This window comes from Zootoca vivipara, chromosome 2 (assembly GCF_963506605.1).
Source record: "Zootoca vivipara chromosome 2, rZooViv1.1, whole genome shotgun sequence".
NCBI lineage: Eukaryota > Metazoa > Chordata > Lepidosauria > Squamata > Lacertidae > Zootoca > Zootoca vivipara.
In genome coordinates, this window is record NC_083277.1 from 32822539 (window position 1) to 32836761 (window position 14223).

Here is a 14223-nt window from a genome sequence, read left to right on the forward strand (position 1 = left end):
TTTACAACGAAGAGGCTGTTTTCCAGTATTTACTATGATCCACTGTTGATCATAGCAGGATGCTGTTCATCCTGAATTTTATTGATGGTATTAGTAAATGCTTCACCACAAGCTGGAATCAGTTCTAAGTTTTATTACGGAATGTAACAGTCTACTTACAATTAAATGTTTGAGGTAGCCTAGTGTCTTAAAATGAAGGTGTGATATTTGTAACATTGACCTTTGGAAAAGATTTCTCTTCTGTATGTTTTTGTCAAATGAGAATAAATGTTTATGTTCTCTGTTACAATCTGCTATGAACGAGGGAAAATATGAAAGGGTCAGGAAATTATGAAAAGTCTACTTTATTAACAGTCCACTAGATTTTGATTAATTGGGAAGTAGATGGATGTATATCTTGTCTTTGGTTTTTCTCATTAGCTGCCTTTAACCATCTTCTTCAGATGAAACCGCAGATTCCCATGCTTAGTTTATACAGAGGCCTCATAATCATTTATACCTCTATAGCTTTTCCATTTAGTTGTCAGTTGCCTCAGCTGTTCTTTCATTGGACTCAAAAAGAGAATAAGAAATATGTACATGATGCAGTATCTTGTATGGATTTATACAGTGATAGCTTCTCAGAGATTTACTTAAAAATTAATTGTGTAATTCAATTCACCCCAATCCATTTCCTCTACTCACTTCAGTACAAGCTCTCCCCCTAGTGAATGTCCTCTTCCCCCGTTTTCAAGACTGGCCATAAATGCTGTGGGACCTTGCCAACTGGCAAATGGGCATTGACTCCCTAGCCTAGAGCCACTTGAGCTTGTTGATTAATCCAGTAATACGAAGCAGCCTTATTCCTACTGTTGACTCTTTAGTGCATGCTGTATGGCCTGGAGTGGATCTTGCTGTAGTTTATTGCTCTGGCCCGGGCTCAGACTGAAAGCCACTCCCTAACCAATTCAGACACAACCCAATACAAACTGTGGACTGGGTTTCTTTCTGCAAAGTATAGTGTGCTAGCTCCTACAAGTCTGCCAATAACTGGAGCAGTGTGTGCCTCTTTTCAAGGTAAATGTAACCTATTCAAATGACCTGTTTTGATGACCTTCAGCTCTGTTCATTGTTGATTTTATCAGATGCTAAGAGAATGCACTACCCAACACAGGAAATCTCTCTGGGAGCATGCATAAAGCAATAATCAAATACCTTGGCTGGGAGAGAAGAGCAGGGCAGTTCCTTGACCACACAGCTGTGAATGTTTCCTTTTTCACCTTTCAGTAGCAGCACTATGGCTTTTCACCAGACATAGCACAGCTATTATTTAATCTTACATCATGTTGTCAAAGGTTCTTTACCTTATAACATGTTATGCCAGGAGTGTTGAGCCTTTTATCTGGCCTTGTATCCCTAACCTTTCCTAGTGTGAATGACCATGCCAGGGAGCAAACATATTTGTACTGCTATTGATTGTCTTTGTTCCTCAAGACTCTGTATTATTCTACCCAAAGAAAAACAGAATTTTCACAATGTGGGCTTTTAGTTGTTACATGTTACTACAAGACACCTCAATATTTACTTTTTCATTTCTGGAAGGGACAATGAAAAGGTTTATATTTTCTTTATGATCAACGTAATGTTTGAGTGGAGTTTTGGAAATGTTTTAGTATCAGAATAACATTAAAAATATGGAAGTCATTGTATTCTATTTGGGACAATAGTGTTCAGTGTTAGCTTTCTTGTCTGAAGGAACAAGCACAAACACAGCATATGCAAGAAAAAAGAATGCAACTTTGGATGTTACTAAGAGCAAATATGGTAAATATGAGTGGATTTTGTGAAAAACCACAGCTGCATTGTTTTTCCCTCGGTCCTGCTGCTGCCATACAACCCAGAGTTAAAGCATGATTTGACTTAGTGTTCGTGTGAACCCAAGTTTATTACTTGCCTTGCTCCAAACAAAACTATGAGCTGTAGCACTGGTTCAGATGCAATACTAAGCCAAACCATGTCTTAGTGGCAGGTAGCATGACAACAACAGGATGGGGGAGAAGCAAAGTGGCCACAATTTTACTCTGAACATGCTCATATTTATTTATTCATGCAGAATCGTGATTAGAATTATATGTGGACTGGGACATATTAATTCTATACAGTGGTACCTCGGGTTACAAATGCTTCAGGTTACAAACGCTTCAGGTTACAAACTCCGCTAACCCAGAAACAGTACCTCAGGTTAAGAACTTTGCTTCAGGATGAGAACAGAAATCGTGCTCTGGCAGCACGGCGGCAGCAGGAGGCCCCATTAGCTAAAGTGGTGCTTCAGGTTAAGAACAGTTTCAGGTTAAGAATGGACCTCTGGAACGAATTAAGTTCTTAACCAGAGGTACCACTGTAATAGGGATTTGTGGGGGGTGGGTGTGACTGACGAAAAGAAAGAACAAAACAAAGAATGCATTTTTCCTCTCTCTATATCTAATATTGTTGACTTACTTTCCACTACACAATACTCTGTTATAGGCATTTGCTTTCAGCTTCATGGCGAAAGGAGAGCAATAGTGAATCGATCTATCAGTGTCTCCAAGTCATGTGTGTTATGATGCTACCAATTCATTTTATTCATGGAACACCTGGGGAAAGCAAAATCCAGGTTCCTGTAAAATTCATTCATTTCTAACTTTTGGATAGCTCATTTAGTACCTATCCCCCCTCTTTTTCCCCTTTTCGCATCATTTCTTAGTCTCTACACTACATCTCTGGAGGCCTGCTAATGGTCCTTTTTTCAGGCTTGTGTCAGCTACTCTGCCTTACACAATTCTAGCCATGGCACCAGCCTCCTACATTCATGGCTCTGTCTTCACCCATTGAAGACTTCTAGAGAATGGCTTCTAAGTACTTGAGACTTGGCCTTTTAGTGGAGTCTGGTTTTGAAAGTAAAAATGCAGTCTTAATCATGTTGTATAATGCTACCCTTTCCACCCAGGAAAAATAGTGAATATTACAGCAGAGTTTGCCTGTTTACACTTGTACCAAAAGGTCTACGTAACTACTGGTATATCTTGTACATTCTAGCTTGTGTGATCAGCAAATTCTTGGGTTCAGGTGAGATCAGAGTTGAAGAGCAAAAGAAGGATTAATCCTCTCACTGTCAGGCCAGATCTCTGTGGCCTCGGCATCAGATACCCTTCTTATTTTGGTGCAGCTTGATCAGGCTATCATTTCACATTGATATTACTTCCAGGGATGCAAAGCGGGAAGGGGGAAGCTAGTGTGTGTCAGAAATAAGAGGTCTTCTTCTTTCAGATATTCACCTAGGCTTCAGTCTAGATGGAAGGCAAAGAGGAACTTTGCATTGGGGGCCATGTGAGTGGTTCGGACAGCAAACCACTCACTTGGGGCTGGGGTCTGTCTGATGTCAACATGTAGGTTAAAGGAAAGCATGTCACTTTTCTTGTGGTGTTTGGGAAATTATATTGCACTTGTTTGCTTTTCTGCATCTCTGTGCATGGTAGTAGGAGGAATGGTAAATGCAGGCACTCAATTCCAACAGCAAGTGAGGCTTGATGTACACATTTGCGATTCTGCTGCAGGCTTTGGACAACCAGCCTTGGGCTCCATGGATTCTGATCCACCAGCCATGGGAGCCTGGTCCAATTACCCAGCTGGTGGTATGATAGCCTTAGTCTCAGTCGGCAAATCCTCTGCCAACTCTGAGCTCAAGGAAGACTTGCCAAGTCATTTTTGTGAGAGAAAATGAATAGCGCCCTTTCCCCACACACACACTTTATAAAAAATTAGGGCATTATTTAATTACAGATAAGAGGAACATGTTGCAGTTTTAAAAACCAGAACAAACGTGAGTATAAGGACAAAAAAAAGCAAATGAGCTAAAACACCCAACCCCATTCATCAGTTTTGTTTCATCAAAGGGGTAGTAAAGCAGCGAGCTGTTTGCCTAAAGGCATCAAGTCTGGCAAGGATAATGTCGCACAGGAAAAAACAAACAAACAAAAAAACCAGAGGAGCTGTGCAGATGTAGCACCCACCTCAGGCTATAATTCTTTATAGGTTTCCATCATTTTTCTTGCAGCAGTGGTAGCGCTATCCAGAGCAGCAAGATGAGACATATGCAAGCTAGGAGATGTTTGTGCCTATGTCTTGTTGTAGCTGCAAAAGTAACATGGAAAAAATGGTAGCTGCTTCTTGTGATGTCATATTAAAATCCTCAGACCTTCCCTGCAGCTAGAAGTTCTGCCAGTAAGCACACCTTGCAATCACCAGCTTGAGTATTAACTTTCTCTGGGTGGTTACTGCCTTACTGGGAAACAACTAAAGTCAGGGGCAGAGCTACAGCCTTCTGGGTGATTGCACATATGCAATTAGCATGCCAAAAGTGAATGCTCTCGAAGGTAGAAAGTGCTTTTATTTATAGCCCCTTTCTTAACATTGCATACAGCTGTAAGTATCTGACTGGTGTGAAGCTGCTCTTCTAGTCGGGAGCACCAACAGTATAATGACCACAATTGCAAGTTTAGCTCTAGGGCTTTAGTGGATAGGTAATATTTTAGAAGGTTTGGGCTTTTTTACATGTGCACAAGAGTGACTAATGTGCCAGGATTTGTTTATTTTTAAGTGAACATTTTAAGCCTAATCCTTATTCATGCCACAAGGCACCCATAGCAATTCCACAAGAGCATTACTGTGCTGGTGGGAGAGCTGCTGGTAGGTTGACAGGTGAAAACTTTCATGTGTTGACCAGTAAACATAGGGGATGCAGATGGAAACTGAATCAGTCCCTTGGTTAAGATTTGCTATACAAGGGATCACTTCTCAGGAAAATTAAATAAAAAAACCTTGTGCACCTTACATAATTGAATTACAGTTCCCACCCCCCACCCCCCCACAAGTGGTTACCAAAGTGTGTTGTTTGTCTAAGGCTTCCCTTTACACATTCTTTAGTCACGGTTTTTAGAGCATATAGATGACTCTGTATTCATCTTGTTAGGCTTTAGATTAATCTAGTTTCTTTTTGCCTGTGAACTCCACAGATGGAAGCCATTCATCACAAAAAAAAGTGTTCTTTTTGTTCTGTTGCTTTGCAAACTTGGTCTGTAAATTTCTGCTTGACTGCAATATTACAAGCCTTTGTGCTTGCTGTACTAGCTTTTGGGGAGTGAGAATCTTCCCTCTGTCCATCCGTCATGTTTCTTTTCTTTTTTTCAGTTTAGGTTGTGGCTGGCAGATGCAAGTCCCAGGTCAAACTTTGAGAAATCAGGAGTAAATTTTTACATCCTTTATTAATCCTGCTAAATTGTAAATCAAGCAAGTTTCCATGACCTGGGCTCTTTTCTATTTAAGTTTTAAGAAGAGTCCATTTTTTGTCACTTGGAATCAGTTTCCCTATAGCAGAGATCACTTAGAAATATTGCATGCATTTCAAGAGGGTAGAGGGAATGGTAGCTTATGGAGCATGTGGAGACAATTTTTATTTTAAACTAAACTTTGTATTAAATTAGATAGTGGAAATATTGAAGATAATAAATCTTTTATTTCACCAAAATATCACCACTTCCCTTTTCTTTGACTTTTAAAAGATTATGCTTGCCAATCTTGCAAGTTTTGAAACAAACACACAAGCCAGATTCTTTCTAAGAGTAAGTGTCAAATATATAAAGTTATAGATGGTGCCTTTCTGCGTTTGGAAGCACACAGTCCATTTATTCATTAACACTCTGAAAGCTTGAATGTACAAACACCCAGAGCTGTTTTGTGTACCTGTCACTTTGGTAGTTGGTTTTTTTTTAATGAACATTGAACATGCTCATCCAGACATATATTTGAATTAAGCAAATAGAATGCAGCTTTCTCAAAACACTGGCAGAACTTATTTCTCTGACTAATATTTGAAAGAGCCCCAGGATGAGCTAGGGAAGATACTTATCCATTTCAGGCACCTTCAGTCAATATTAATCCCAATAAAACATGATCCACTCTTAAGAAAGCTATTACAGTTTGAGAAATAGGTCAGCAAAGAACATTCCAGTTCCTCCTGAAATAACCCTCAAATGTTTTTATCCTGCGATTTATCTAGTAGTGTATAAATATGGTTATAATCCTAGGGTGTTCCTTCATAGTAGAGATTAGTTACCCAAGAAATGATAGCTTAAATGTTGAGCCAGCAGTTTACAGACAAGTACAAATATTTTGATAGATACTATGTAGCTTGGCTTTCAAAAACTGAAGCCCTTAATAGCAACAAATGTCTTTTAGATGGGCTTATAAAGAGCACAACTTTAATACGAGCCACTTAGAGTCGAAGTTGTTATTTTGATGCTTTCTTATGGGGGGGAATGACAGACAGGAGGAAACCTTTTATTGAGAGTGAAAAGACACTCTTCTTGACTTCTCTATCTTACTCAACTGCATATGTGGAGATACTGCTGTCATGAGGCTATGGCGTGATATTGTTTGTAAAGGGGGGGGGAATGGTTTCATTGCTCCCCAGAGCAGGGCATCAGAACTTTGATCAAGAACAATTGGAACAGTGTCTATTGAACTAGAGATTTACTTAAGTGAAAGTGAAATTAGATTATTTCAGCTGAAAACTCTGCAACGTCTAGAGCAGGCATCCCCAAGCTTCGGCCCTCCAGATGTTTTGGACTACAATTCCCACATCCCTGACCACTGGTCCTGTTAGCTAGGGATCATGGGAGTTGTAGGCCAAAACATCTGGAGGGCCGCAGTTTGGGGATGCCTGGTCTAGAGAAAGCACCTCCTTTGGGCTGAAGTTGTAGTCAATTGACTAAGAATAGCAAGAGGCACTGGATAGTACATAATATGGCTTTGCTCGTAATTTAACTTAACAAGTTGATAACAAAAGATTTTCTGTCCTCCAGGAAAAATAAGAGAGGCAGATGTCTTACACAGCACCATTACTCTTTTCCCCCAGCTCCGAAAGTGTTCAGGTGGCTTTGCTCCTTCTCACCCAATCCCTGTGCTCCTACATTTCACACACGCACTAACAACTGTGTAAGAGTTATTCTTGAGCACCCCTATCCCCCCAAAAAGGCGGAGCTTGTTTTCTGCAGAGAACTTGCTCACTTCAATTCACTTGCAGGCTTCATTTCCTTTCTTTGTTTGGTGTACTAACTCTCTCTATACACACACCCATTTTAACAAGAATTCCTTTGCTGGATAGTGTGTTGTTGTTGTTGTTGTTGTTGTTGTTGTTGTTGTTGTTGTGTGTCTAAGAGTTGTACAGAGAACTATACCAACACAGACAACTTAAAACAACTAATGTTACAAAAAAGACACATGGTATTTGCATGTGCAAATGCTATGTTGATACAAATATAGACCCGTTACCAGTTCCTTCTTAATGACACACTTCTTCTCTCAACCTCCTGGCTTTTATGCAGGACTCCACTCACCCACCCTCCCAGGGACCAAACAAGCTCATAGCTTACCTGCAAAATCTCACAAAGAAGAGAGCTCCAAGAACCTGCTGTCGTCATCCTAATCACTCTCTCTAGGCAGTTTTTATCGACTGCCACCAGGGTAGATGGCATTTGCTCGGGCTTCCCACATTATGCCCTATTCAGCAATCAGCTGCACTCAGGACCGGCCCACCCATGATGTAAGTTGAGGCAACCACCTCAGGCAGCAGAATCCACAGGGGCAACAGATGCCAGTGTAGATCTTTATTCCACGCCTTTTTCCCTTGCTTGGGAAGCACAATTTTGTGGTTGGCTTCAGGTGCCAAAAATGTCTTGGGCCATTCCTGGCTGCACTCTCCACATTCAGTTCCAGGCTGTAGCAGGTTTGGTGATATTCCCAGGTGGGCCCAAGGATGGCAAATAGGACATCCCTCCACTCACAGTTCTTTCTGTAGCCTCTGCAGGCTTCTCATGCAGCTGCTTTGCTGTCCCCTGGCAGAGCTTGCTTTTATGGGTGGAGATGACAAGGTGGATCAGCATCCCCACAAAGGATCATGTGACTCGGTTCTTTCTTATCTTTTCTCTGTGCTATAATTCTATGATGTCCTACATCTCTGTTTTTCTTTATGTCTATGGGCTCAGCACCATCTTCCCTACATTATCTGCTTCACTGATCTAAATATGAGCTCTGGTTTGTTTTTTGTTTTTTTTAATGCAGGTGCGTGTCACATGTTTGGGACCCTTCATCATAGATACCAGAGAAAGAGCTATCCCATGGGCAGTTTAAGAAGCGGTTCCAAAAAAGGTGAGAGAAATATCTGAATGATATAATACATTCCTTGTTTGTCAGTTTTCAGATACTCTGAAGAGAAAAATACTTTTCTATGTTCAGGCTATGTTTTCTTCAACTCTGCAGTACCTGTGCCATAATCCTGGTGATCAACGTTTGCAAGTAGTTTCTAGCTAGGTTTAGCAGCTAGCTGGGCCAGGCTGGGCCAAGATTAGAATCCCAAATATACTCTAGTCACTGGGCCTCTAATATCAAGTTGTTAGTAATTTGTGGCATAGTTAATCCTCACCCTCTTCCCATGGATTGTATTCCAATTTTGAAAACAGCAAAAGAGTCTCCATCCATCCATCCATGAGTATTTCTCAATAGTGTTTTATAATTTTGCCATCACTGTGTTCCTCAACATTCATGCCAACTTCTCTGCCTGCAATATAGTTGTAATGGAACACTCTTGGAAGTGTCATAGTTCAGTGATAGTTGTCAGGGCCAATCTACCATATAATTTACTTTAAAAATGTAAGGCAGCAAGGCCAAGAAATTCCTGTGCCTAAAATCTGACGGCTAGACAGAGTAAGTAGCATTGGAACAGACCCATTTGGAAGATAGTAGACTCTCCTTCGTTGGAGGATTTTCAGCAGAGGTTGGATGGCCATCTATTGTGGATGATTTAGTTGAAATTCCTGCATTATAGGGAGTTGGATGTGATAACCTTTAGGGGACGTCTGACCTCTTTGCCAGCATGATTAAATACTGGTTTGGGTCTATGTTGATGTCAAACGTTTGATCGGAAGCAAATGTTTCTTCTGTAATGATTGTAGGTGGACAAGTAGGCTAGAGACAGGGAATTTAAAGAATGATTTGTTTGGGATTTTCATTTTGAAACTATAAAACTATATCAGAGAGATTATTGTGAACTGTTGAAGTGGGAATTGTACAGAGTTTCATTAAAGGTTGTTGTTATCATTAAAATTTGTCCCACAGAACAGTCAGATGATTTTACCTGATTAGCTAACCTCTTTCTGACAGTGGCTAATGCTGACATTTTAGCCTAATTGAGCTGGTCAAATTATTCATTGCTAATAATTTATCTGATTAATTTCTAAAAAGAAACATGCCAAAATCATTCAAGGCTGATTTTTCCTCATTCCCATCATTGAACTTGCCTTGTAAAAGGGTTGATGAGAAAATAATTTATACAAACCACCACCCAGAAAAGTTCTTGATATATTATAGAACAGTGAGTGTTCTTCACAATGTTGAGCATTGGCTTATAAAAAGTTTCACAATGAAATGCTTCAGGGTGAGAAGCTTGCCTATTTCATCCCTCACCCACCCTGGTGATATGAACCTCCTCTCTCACATATGGCTAGTCTAGTGGCAACAAGATTAACAATAGCCCAGCACTAGGAAGTCACCAGTAAATGTCAGTATATTAACCGTCAGTGGTTGTTGATGCTTATGAAAAAACTGACACGCTAAGTTGAACAGTGGACGTACACTCTTTATACAGTTTGGCATTAATTCTTTCTTTAGTTAACCAAGAAGACACCCAAACACGTGTACCAAATCAATATACCTGTATTTGGAATTTGTGATACCAAGGTGGTTTCTCAAATGTTGCACAACCTACTTGAGACAGCTTTCCATCTCAGTGGAATCTGTGGACAAAAGGCAAGCAACATGAATGCTGTTCAAATATAATTTATCGTCCCCCCCCACCCTTACTTTATCCAGAAGGGTGACCCCTAAATGTGACAGTCCAGTTTCTTTGATCTGCTACATTTTCCAGAGAGAGAGAGAGAGAGAGAGAGAGAGAGAGAGAGAGAGAAGGATATGCCACATATTACTTCAGTCCTTAAAAAAATTACTCCATGGATGTTTATGTATAGTTGTGTGTTACATGCATAACCATTATTCATTCATTACACTCATAATCACCTGGACAGTAGGTAAATTAGTCCTATTGACCAATGACTGTCAAGTAGTAGAAGGACATATATTTTGGATTGGTAATGGCTCCATTGTTTAGTATTCAGTTTCTTTGTTACAGTGAGACAGAGAGGAGAATATTTAAATGTGAGTCAAGTGACATTCAAGAATGTTCAGTGCACAGCAGTCACTTTCTATTGTAACAATTATAATTATATGAAATAAAGGTTTCTAGCCTGTCCTGCAATTCAAATGTTCCTGCATTGTTGGACAGGAGAGGGAAAAGAGATCAGTCACTGGTGAAGATAGCCGATGGCAGTGGGTAGATGGAACTGTCAAGCAAGTGAAAAAGCAATAAAGCATACAAAAATATTAAAAAGAATATTTTTTATTCTAATCGGCTAGCAATCTGCAATTCCTTCTGCCCGAGGCTCACAGCTCCTCTGCGGGCTAAACAGAAGATGCTCTGAGACCTTTTATGCACTCATCCTAACACAACATAACCTTTCCTATGAAAAGAAAAGGTTTGTTAAAGTATATACACACACATACAGAGAACCTTTTGTTTAAATGTGTAACTGTCAGAAGAAATTACAAAAAAGGACACCAATGGGAAGAGCCTCTGGCAGAAACTAAAATGATCAGATGAAAGCTACACCAAAAGATCTTAAATACCAAACATTAAACATGCTTGTTTCATGGGTGCACATTTAGTATATAGGTCTCTGGCCATCCAGAATATTGTGGAATGTGCTCATTTGCTCCTCTCTATGTTCCATCATGTTATGAGCTGATGCTTTCGAGATGTTAAGGGATGCGGGTGGCACTGTGGTGTAAATCACTGAGCCTTGGGCTTGCCGATCGGAAGGTCAGCAGTTTGAATCCCCGTGATGGGGTGAACTCCCGTTGTTCGGTCCTAGCTCCTGCCATTCGAAAGCACGTCAAAGTGCAAGTAGATAAATAGGTACCGCTCTGGCGGGGAGGTAAATGGCATTTCCATGTGCTGCTCTGGTTTCGCCAGAAGCGGCTTAGTCATGCTGGCCACATGAGCCGGAAAAAACTGTCTGCGGACAAACATCAGCTCCCTCAGACAGTAAAGCGAGATGAGTGCTGCAACTCCAGAATCATTCGCGGCTGGACTTAACTGTCAGGGGTCCTTTACCTTTATGTTCCATCATGTTATGAGCTGGTGCTTTCAAGATGTTTGCTCAGTGGAGAAGCAAAAGTGAATTGCCTTAATACAACAATAGAACTTCCTTTTAGCAACGTATGAAATTTCAACTATACAGCAAGATTAATGAACATTATAAAAATCATTGGTGTACATTTGAAGATGTACCATATTAGGAAGCTCACGAGTCTTTCCCCTGATGGGGTAAACATTATCTGTCTCAGTGCTAAGATGCCTTCATAATCATCTTCTCCATGCTAAAGAGTGCCTTCCCCAATACCAACCACCTCTGACCCAACTATTGACTATTGACTGTTGGCTGTTGGCTATTGACTATTGAGATGGTCCATTCACTGCTGGTTCCTTGGTTATGGAATGCCCTCCCTAGTGAGGTGCACTTGGCTCTATTATTATTAATTTTCAGGAGGAAATTGAAAGCATTCCTATTTACCCAGCCGTTTGATGTCTGAAGAATATGGTTCCTGGCAACCCAGAAATAATTGGATGGAATAATGTTTTTAGCTGTAACTGCTTGTAGATATTTTGCTGCCCTAGGCTTCTCGGGGGGAGGAAAGGAGAATAATTCAATAACTAATAAAATAATAATAATTATATGGTATAGAATCGTTTTCAAAGGATTCTTGTGGACAGGTTTTTAAAAAGGAGAAAGAACTGTAATCACATAAAATTCTTCTTGAGATGAAATTTTTTTCAGTTCCTGTGGTAAAGTTTTCTTGTTGGGGTGTGTTGCTTGTGAGAAATCATGAGAGAGGCAAGAAATCCTAAAATGGTCACTGTATGAGACAAATATTTTCTTTTAACAAACACACCCTGTTTGGCTAATTGACACAATATAGAACTGAAAATACTATTCTGTGCACCAGCAAGAGAAGCAAAAGGCATTTTGTGCTACCTATTTTCCCAGAGTAATTGATACACTTTGCTCCATTACCAGCTATCCATCCTGAAGGCACAGAAAAAGGGTATTGCAGTACAATTTGTCATCCAAAACCAAATGCTTCTTGTGATCTATTCATGCTTCATGGACTCTCCCTACCCCCACCCCATCCCATTTTACACATCCATGGTCATCCGTCCTCTTCTCTTTGGTTGTCTTCCCTTCATTAACTGCAGCAGTGTGGCTGCCCTCTTAATAGTGCCTTAAGACTGTCTTCTTTCATAGTGATTCATCCATTCATTTAAGTCTTGGGTGAAGCTCTTGAAGCAGTCGTTTTAAATAAGAAAGAGAAAAAGAAATTAGATAAATCTACTAGTGGAACCCATTTTGAAAGTTCTAGATACAGTACACAATACTGAAAATTGACTCTACTCACAGATGTTCCTGCTGGTGGAAGGAGAAAGATGGTTTTTGATAATACCATATTTCCCTGGCAGAGTAAGGGAATCTGTCAAAATATTTTCCAAATTGTAGGTTTTGCACATATTTTTGAATAGTGTGTTTTGCTATTAGTTGGATTTTGCAGTGGTTAAATTTTTATTTCTCTCGTTCCACTTTTTCCTCTAAACCTTTGTTAGCTCCTATTAGTACATGCATTTTCAAATAGAATATGATCCTTATGCCACCTGAAGTATGCATTTTCTTGTCCATATTTTTATAAGTTAATTCGATGAGAAACAAGTGTGTATCCTAGAAAGACATAATTCTACATTTAACACCATATGCACGGTCCTCCTGTATGTGGGATCTGTTTTCTCTTCAAGCCAGCAGCCAATTGGCACTTCTTTCAAAAAATGAGCTAAGGAGTGGTAAAGAGTTAGAAAAAGCTAGAAGAAATTAACTGGAATTGAGTGACTACTAGACAGTAGTTTATAGATAGTGGTTTCTTTTGCATACATTGATTAAACCAAGTATTCCCAGCTATCTCTACAATTGCTTATGTACATACGGTACCTCTCTTAAAGTTGGAGTTTTACAGGATAAGCAATTTGGATGTGGTGAGTTAAGATATGTACTTCACGTGGAAGAACCACCGCAGCAAGGGTATGCAAACTCTGACCTTCCAGATTTTGTTGGACTAAGTCCTGTCATTTCTGACCATTGTTCATGGTGGCTGGGGATGGTGGGAATTGGAATTGGGTTTCATCTGGAGGGCCTCAGGTTCTTCATCCCTGCACTGTAAAGTGAGCGTTGGAATATTTTACTGCACTGCACTTTGGGAAGACTCTGGAAGATTATTTTCAAATAGCAAGAACCAGATTTACAGCATATAGACTCAATTTGGGACCATCAAAAACAAGTGAGTCATGTTGTAAGGATCTTCTTGTAGCACATTACTAAAGTATAGGGTGGTGTTCATAGTGTTACCTCCACTGATTTGAAGGCATCTGTGGAATAAATCTGCTCTGAAGGGTTGAGAGACTCTATAAAGCACATGGGGTGGGGGGGCACACAGAGCTGCAGGGTGGAAGAAGCATCACTGAAAATTGTCTCTGTCCTTATTGTGCTGATAGATGCCTTCAAAAAGCAGAGGGAACACAACTGGATATCACCCACTATTTGCTTTGAATGAAAAGGAGCATGCGGCTAAAGACCGAAGTTCCTGTAAGAACTCTACTCACAGGATGTTCCTGCTGGTGGAAGGAGAAAGATGGTGTTTGATGATATCATAGTTCACTTGCAGCATTGCTTAGGAGGGCTGACAGTGGGGTCTACGGGATGAAGGGAGAGATTAGTGAAAGTTGCTTCCCTGCCTTCCTCCAGTTGAAGCACCCACTGGATCACAGTCCTTTCCACAAAGGCAAAATGAGCACTTCTACACACAAAAGGAACACTCAGGATCCAACACATAGTAGCCATAGCTGCCAAGTTTTCGCTTTTCTCGCGAGGAAGCCTATTCAGCATAAGGGAAAATCCCTGTAAAAAAGGGATAACTTGGCAGCTATGATAGTAG

At 40.3% G+C, this 14223-nt stretch overlaps 1 protein-coding gene across 1 annotated transcript in view; it reads left to right on the forward strand.

The window, feature by feature from the left end:
- LOC118080810 (contactin-4) overlaps positions 1-14223 on the forward strand; it is a 532292-nt gene that overhangs the window by 184914 nt on the left and 333155 nt on the right. Inside the window, exon 3 of the mRNA XM_035106605.2 lies at positions 8140-8226. The gene's annotated coding sequence lies outside the window, so the exon portion shown is untranslated. The remainder of the gene's footprint in view (positions 1-8139; positions 8227-14223) is intronic.